Source organism: Battus philenor, unplaced genomic scaffold, assembly GCF_028537555.1.
Source record: "Battus philenor isolate CCGP_79_NKW_IND1 unplaced genomic scaffold, ilBatPhil1.0.hap1 SCAF_8, whole genome shotgun sequence".
In the NCBI taxonomy this organism is placed as follows: Eukaryota; Metazoa; Arthropoda; class Insecta; order Lepidoptera; family Papilionidae; genus Battus; species Battus philenor.
In genome coordinates, this window is record NW_027181748.1 from 3,797,998 (window position 1) to 3,807,007 (window position 9,010).

Here is a 9,010-nt window from a genome sequence, read left to right on the forward strand (position 1 = left end):
AATGAAATATTGGACCAAAATGATCCAAATATAGCTCTGTTGGATTATGAAATAGCTTTAAAATTAAGTAAACAATCAATTATTTTAACAGCTATCATCATTATCATCATCCATGCCAGACATGCATTCCCTATAGATTTTCAATAAGTCGTATAGGAGGCGGCCTGTATCCAGCGTTTTCCGAGGACCTCAACAATGTCTTCTGTCAATCTTGAATGAGTATGTTCTACGCTACACTTGCCGATCCGCTACCCTAACCATCTGGTGACTCAAGCGATCAATTACATACAAGAAAAGTACCCGACTATAAAAAAGAGTAGGCCACGCCAAGCATTACCGGAACAAGAAGTACCAATTCTGAAAGGAATTAAAAGACACCTCCCAAAGTAACGAGATAGGGCAACCAAATAAGTCACCTACAAAGTGACTCGACACGCTCACCCTGAATTCGATGAAATTGTAACAGCCTTGTAAGGTTAATAGGTTTCAACGTTTCTAAAATAAAGTAACCAACCTGTTCTCTCCACTCCAGAACCATAAAATCTCTGCAGCTGTATTATCTGTGGATTCATATATGACTTTGTCTGTGTCAACCGGCTGTTTGCCACTTGTCATAAAATCGTCTGACTTAATAGTTGACATGTATCACAAGAAACTTTATTAATAATAAATATTACAATATATACATATAAAGATCTCATTATTTACCAATATAAAAATATATCTGTCCCGCACGCCATGTGACCTTTCCCCTACTGCATCAACTTTCAAACCGCTAAGTTATTTCAGTTACTTACGACAGCTATACTAAATAGAAATATAACATTCAATTATACAATATTAGATTACTCATTATTTAACTCTTTAAATTAAAATTAAAACCTGTGAATGTCTTGATAATTTTTATTATAATTTTTCTGCATATTTTATAAGAATACTCCTTACGGTGACTGCTTTGGCAAGTCGCCCGGTGAAGATGTTTTCAGCAAGAAACGAAATATAGTGTAATAGTTAATATTATGTTACATTATTTATTTAACTTTATATAAAAATGTCGGAGTTGATGTTATTTTAGATCATCTCTGAACGAAAATATTTTAAGCACATTAAAACTACACTAAAGACAAGAGATAAAATTCGATTTTGGTAATTTTAATACAGCTCTTATTGATCGTCAAACATGTTATTTTCGAATCTATTGTATTTTTTGACTCTTCTCTGCTTCGCCAGGTGTATAGTCATTGAGAAGAAGCAGGAGAAAACTCCACGATAATATATCTTTTAGATTTTTAATGAATATATACACATAATAATACCTACATATGTATATTCCAACATACATACATATCGTTCCAGTTAAATTTCGAGTAGCATTTGCGAATAATTCTGTAAAGATCTGAAACAATACTCTTTTATTATGGTCAACAAATCACAAATGACGAGACGCCCAGAAGAACCAAAATCATTGACGTAACTCAAATAAATAAACGTCTAAAGTGGCTGTGTAGAGCACATCGCTCATGCAGCTGACAGTACACTACATGAACCAACAACAAGTGCAACATGTGCACGTGCCATCCTCCCACAAATTGGACAGATGATCTTATTGAGGTAGTTAGAAGGCACTAAGAGCAGGCCGTTTCTAACCGATCCAATTTGAATTCCAGCTATTTCCATTTTTTACTTGTACTTTTTTTACAAAAAAAAAACAGGGCTTGAAAAATTACAATCAAAAAGAAATGTAAATAAATTACAAGGCGTTTTATTTATATATATAAATAAAGGCGCAAAAAGAAACACATGTTTTAATATACATGAGAATTTATTAAGATGTTTTTTGAAACGTCATATCCCGTGGGTACGTCTTAAAATTATAAAGTTTATTAATGCGCCATCTTTTGTATGAAGGTGATGAAAACTGATGAAAAGTTCATAATAATATATAACAAATTTATAAATAGAACATCAATCGACTGGTGATTTATTCTCGAAATTCCGTTACTTATTTATTGTAAATAATGTAATAAACTGTTTACTACTTTTATTAATTTAAAATGTAATTTATAAGTTAATTAATTTTTAAATAACTGGACTGTTATGTCTAAAAATAAATGAAGGAAAAAAACGCGAATCTTACTCGAAGGACCACTTTTTCCGCGAGTCTAGAATTCCGAGAGGGTGCACTTATGTTTATTCGTGTGGAAGGAAAAATGTAAACCATTTTTTTGCTCTGTTACGTGTTTGATACATACTAAAAATAATAAGTCTTTAAATTTCATTTACCTATTGCTTAAAATTCTTTTTGCCAAAAACTTTAATGGATGTTAATCTAAATTAACGTTTAAAAAAAATAAAGTAATGTACGAAACCAAGTATTTAATAGGCTTACATGACCATAGCGATGTGACGTAGTAAGAGAATTTAAGCTTCGATTCCAATCTGCCATTATGACAAAGCTGCGCGTACAATAGATACCCCGCCATGGGAAATATTTAATAATCTATTACAGGACACAAAAGCCTTTTGAGCGCTACAAAGGCCAGATTTAAGGAGATAAACGCGTTTCATTTTACTAGCTCCGTAAGGTAAATGGTTGCTCAAACTGTTTTACACTTTATAGTTAAATAATTATAATAGAAATTTTATCAATATGTAAAATTTGATAAGTAATTAATTTAATGAGACAGATTTATTCTCCTTACGTAGTAAATTTTAGAACCATCTTGGCAAATTTATTCACGATATATCTGCACGATGGCGTCTTTTTTTCTAATCGCATATTACAGGTACATGTAATTAAACGTATAGTAACTTATGTCTCAATTACATTCTAGTTGAGTGTTTTGGTTTTTCTTTTGTTTTTGGTTTCATAACTTCCTCACTAACAACGTCTACTTCCGTATTTACTAACAACATTACAATGCTTTGTCTTATATTACTTATTTATTATATTTTTTTTACTCTCGACATAAACAAATAGAGTTAAAGGCAAATACGTAAATGTTCGCTAAAAATTGGAAAAAATTAAACAACACGAGAGAGAGAATCAATATTTGGTATCTTCGGTACCTTGTTTACTTAATTCTGGAGTTTACTTTAAGATTTTAAATTTGTTCGATATGTAATCAAATGATTGGCATAAATGTAAATTATGTGTCAGTTATATTTGAAAAAGGAATTTGAGTTTATTATTAGACCTAAAACATTATACTAAGTAAGGAGTTTTTATTGATAAAAAAAAAAAACAAAAATGCATGCTTGCATCGTTACACATTATTCGGATTAGTTCGTTGTCATATTATATTAAACTAAATGAGTTCTCAATTTGGCACGATCACATTTATGGAGTTGTCTTCAGTTGTTGCCTAAATGCATTTGCAGCTTCGACAGATTTGTAGGTGCAGAACGTTGAAGAAACACGGCCTAGCATTCTTTATAGACTGATCCCGTGGATCACACCAGGGGCAACACACGGGTAATATTTGGAAATTTAAACTACTTTCATAACCGGGGAAAAATATGTAAAGTAATGTTAAGCAATCAATAATTAAATAAATAAAAATATTAAAATAAAAGCACACGGTTAATATATATATATATATATATATATATATATATATATATATATTATATAAATATATACCTATATATATTACCATCCACAAGCTAGACTTAACAAAAAGAGTCTAGAAATTCCTGAGATACAAAAAGTCTCCAATCAAGTTAAAGAGAACCAAAGCGGTACGCTTTCAACAAACATTATATTAATTTGAAAAATTATATTAGACACAAACATTTTTAAAACATAACGATCGGGAATAAATAGTACTGGTACTTTAGTAAGGATGTTATGAGTGATAATAAAAACAATCCGTCTAAGTTTCTCGTGGCGCTGAAATATCGACGACAAAAGAGATTACGAATAATCAAGTATAAAATGGAAGTAATTATACTAAGGAACATGCTACAAAACAAAATTGTACCGTATACAAAGTTTTGAGTTAAATGCGTCACAAACAAGTTTATACACCTAACTCCTTTAAGATTTACGGTGCGAGTCGGTTCTACGCTAATTGTACTTTAAGTCCCTTCGTACCACATGTGCGGAACTTCTAGATGGGCCGTAAAATATAACGTACCTATCAAACTGTTAAGAGAAATTTGCATATCAATATTCATAGATATGGCCATCCATCCTCTTACCTACGTGATCTAATCAAATGACTGATACAAAAGTATAAGACAGGTGAATATTTGTGTTTATTTATCAATTTAATGAATAAAATAATAATAAAATATTGAAAATCTTCGTGCCTATAAATGTGTTAATGAAAATATGCTAAAAAACAACTGTACAAGCTAATTGTAATTTGTTTCAAAGGCTTATTTTACGGAAAACGTTTGACTTCGAGCTTTTGGCAACGCGCCAGACGAGACAGTTTTGTGCTAGACATAAAATACGATAGAACCGACCGTTCCCAATGCGATAGCTCATCAGATTAAAATAACAATGAAACACCTTTTCTTTTGTTATCAATGAAATATTGGACCAAAATGATCCAAATATAGCTTAATGTTGAATTATGAAATAGCTTTAAAATTAAGTAAACAATTAATTATTTTAACAGCTATCATCATTATGATTATCCATGCCAGACATAGGCATTCCTTATAGATTTTCAAGTCCTATAGGAGGCGGCCTGTATCCAGCGTTTTCCGAGGACCTCAACATAGAAGACCTCAACAGATTGACAGAAGACATTCTTCTGTCAATCTTGTATGAGTATGTTCTACGCTACACTTGCCGATCCCAAACCATCCGGTGACCCAAGTGACCAATTACATACAAGAAAAGTACCCGACTGTAAAAAAGTGTAGGCCACGCCAAGCGAACAAGAAGTACCGATTCTGAAAGGAATCAAAAGACACCTCCCAAAATAACGAGATAGGGCACCTAAATAAGTCACCTACAAAGTGACTCGACACGCTCACCCTGAATTCGATGAAATTGTAACAGCCTTTTAAGGCTAACAATAGGTTTCAACGTTTCTAAAATAAAGTAACCAACCTGTTCTCTCCACTCCAGAACCATAAGATCTCTGCAGCTGTATTATCTGTGGATTCATATATGACATTGTCTGTGTCAACCGGCTGTTCGCCACTTATCATAAAATCGTCTGACTTAATAGTTGACATGTATCACAAGAAACTTTATTAATAATAAATATTACAATATATACATATAAAGACCTCATTATTTACTAATATAAAAATATATCTGTCCTGCACGCCATGTGACCTTTCCCCTACTGCTTCAACTTTCAAACCGTTATTTCAGTTACTTTCGACAGCTATACTAAATAGAAATATAACATTCAATTATACAATATTAGATTACTCATTATTTAACTCTTCAAATTAAAATTAAAACCTGTGAATGTCTTGATAATTTTTATTATATTTTTTGTGCATATTTTATAAGAATACTCTTTACGGTGACTGCTTTGGCAAGTCGCCCAGTGAAGATGTTTTCAGCAAGTAACGAAATATAGTGTAATAGTTAATATTATGTTACATTATTTATTTAACTTTATATAAAAATGTCGGAGTTGATGTTATTTGAGATCATCTCTGACCGAAAATATTTTAAGCACATTAAAACTATATTAAAGACATAAGATAAAATTCGACTTTGGTAATTTTAACACAGCTCTTATTGATCGTCAAACATATTTTTTTATTGATTTTATTTTTTGACTCTGCTTCGCTAGGTGTACAGTCGTTGAGAAGAAACAGAAAGAAACTCCACGATAACACATCTTTTTTAATAAGTATTATATAATTTTTAATAAGTATATACACATAATATACCTACTTATGTATATTCCAACATACATATATCGTTCCAGTTAAATTTCGAGTAGCACTTGCGAATAATTCTGTAAAGATCTGAAACAATACACTTTTATTATGGTCAACAAATCACAAATGACGAGACGCCCAGAAGAACCAAAATCATTCACGTAACTCAAATAAATAAACGTCAAAAGTGTGGGGCAAATCGCTCATGCAGCTGACAGTACACTACATGAACCGATAACAAGTGCAACATGGGAGGCACGTGCCATCCTCCCACAAATTGGACAGATGATCTTATTGAGGCAGTTAGAAGGCACTAGGTGCAGGCCATTTCCAACCGATCCAATTTGAATTCCAGTAATTTCCATTTTTTACTTGTACTTTTTTTACAAAAAAAAAATAGGGCATGAAAAATTACAATCAAAAAGAAATGTAAACAAATAGCTGTTTTATTTATTTATATAAATGAAGGCGCAAAAAGACACACATGTTTTAATATACATGAGAATTTAATAAGATGTTTTTTGAAACGTCATATCCAGTGGGTACGTCTTAAAATTATAAAGTTTATTAATGCGCCATCTTTTGTATGAAGATGATGAAAACTGATGAAGATTTCATAATAATATATAACAAATTTATAAATAGAACATCAATCGACTGGTGACTTATTATCGAATTACCGTTACTTATTTATTGTAAATAATCTAATAAACTGTTTACTACTTTTATTAATTTAAAATGTAATTTATAAGTTAATTAATTTTTAAATAACAGCACTGTTATTTCTAAAAATAAATGAAGGAAAAAACGCAAATCTTACTCGGAGCACCACTTTTTCCGCGAGTCTAGAATTCCGAGAGGGTGCACTTATGTGTATTCGTGTGGAAGGAAAAATGTAAACCATTTTTTTACTCTGTTGCGTGTTTGATACATACTAAAACTAACAAGTCTTTAAAATTACATTTACATCTTGCTTAAAAATCTTTTTGCCAAAAACTTTAATGGATGTTGATATAAATTAACGTTTAAAAAAATTAAATCAAGTAACGTTCGAAACCAAGTATTTAATAGGCTTACATGACCATAGCGATGTGACGTAGTAAGAGAATTTAAGCTTCGATTCCAATCTGCCATTATGACAAAGCTGCGCGTACAATAGATACCCCGCCATGGGAAATATTTAATAATCTATTACAGGACACAAAAGCCTTTTGAGCGCTACAAAGGCCAGATTTAAGGAGATAAACGCGTTTCATTTTACTAGCTCCGTAAGGTAAATGGTTGCTCAAACTGCTTTACACTTTATAATAGAAATTTTATCAATATGTAAAATTTGATAAGTAATTAATTTAGTGAGACAGGTTTAATCTTCTTTCGTACTAAATCTCAGAACCATCTTGGCAAATTTATTCAGGATATGTCTGCACGATGGCCTCATTTTTTCTAATCATATATTACAGGTACATGTAATTAAACGTATAGTAACTTATGTGTCAATTACATTCTAATTGAGTGTTTTGATTTCTCTTTGTTTTTAGTTTCATAACTTCCTTACTAACATATTTCCGTACCTACTAACAACATTACATTGCTTTGTCTTAGATTATATATTTATTATAATTTTTTAATCTCGCTTACCTAAATCAACTTTACTATACCGGTTTTAGTTTCTATCATGTTCATTATTAAAATAATAAGAGTAAACATAAAAGATCTAACGACATAAATTATTTACTATTAGTGACATTAACAATTGTTAGTAAGCGGGAACTAACGATGCATCGCTTTCAATTGTTGTTTGAGTTGCGTATGCTTAACCAAAATCTGATACATATGCAAAAATACGTGCTCCAGGTGAGGTTCGAACTCACAACCCCGGCATAGCTCAGGACACTGTCGTATAAGTACCGTGCGCTAACCAATTGCGCCACTGGAGCGACAATTTGCAATTCAAATAAAGAACTTACATTCAAATAGAGAACTTACAACTTGATGCTATATCTATAGGTATAAGCTGTAATTTATAGCTTATTCTTGATTTATTATCTATTCTCACAAACAGCCGCTAAAAGATTTGCTAAAAAGTCATGAACATACATAAAGGAAAGATATAAAGATAATGTTAAATTAGCAATAGTGCAATAATTACGTTGCCTAACGTCGGACATCTTGAAAGATACAAGGACAACAGATGAACTCTAAACGCCACAACATGGGAAGGTTCAATTGGTGAACGTAGTAAAAACCGCCCAAGAAATGATATCCCTGGGCTTTCTAACCCCGGGCCCGCTAGACAAATTACACGCTCTTACTTACTCGCTAAGATAACACTTTCCGAAGGGTATTTTTACGCTAATTATGCATTTAAAAAGCAGATTATCTTCTGGAGCTATAGCGGTGTTGCTCCTGATGATAACCTAAACGTGTGGTCTTGATAGATGATATCCCATGGTAGAAGATCCGAAATCATGTGAGAGAGAAGGAAGGAGGATGTTATTAAATGCCTCTATTATCTAGAGAAAAAAAAAACACTTTCTGCGCATTATTATAATAGTGTAAAAAACATTAAATTGTTGAAGTAAGCATTAAATATAATAAACCGAATTAAAATTTAAGTTATACTGTTTTATGTTTCCTAGCTACAACTGTGACAAATACGATTAGAAAGAGAGAGAATTAGTTTTTAATTAGTGATGTATCATAGATAATAAATGTACAGATATATTTTTCGTAGGAAATTTTTTTTAGATATGTAAAAGGTTACGAGTGTACATCGGAAATCTAGGAAGAGTATATAATATATCCTTATAGGTTAAATTAGTCATTAGAAATATATTAACAACATTAGTTAATATTTTTAGTCGCATACGCGGGACGTAGTTCTGAACAGGGCGCTTCGAAATAAGTTTTAATTGGAGCACCTACCACACGGTTGCATTTGGACGTTTTCTTACTCTACACGTCGATGCTTCGCAAGTTTCGTAAACTGCATTACTTAAGTCGTAACTTAACGTCGTGCACGTACGTTTTATTTCTTTATCAAACTATATTTTAAGTTAGACAGGTTAACGTGAAGAACTTTTCATATCTTGTTAAAAATAATACGTTACAATTTAAAAAAAAATACTAAATGAAATAACGTTTTCAA

General features: G+C 31.6%; 1 non-coding gene across 1 annotated transcript; it reads right to left on the reverse strand.

Moving 5' to 3' along the window:
* Positions 1–7,708: 7,708 nt before the first annotated feature.
* Positions 7,709–7,799, reverse strand: TRNAI-UAU (transfer RNA isoleucine (anticodon UAU)). Its single transcript is given in 2 exon segments — positions 7,709–7,744; positions 7,762–7,799. It is a non-coding gene; the product is annotated as a tRNA-Ile (tRNA).
* Between the last annotated feature and the right edge of the window lie 1,211 nt (positions 7,800–9,010).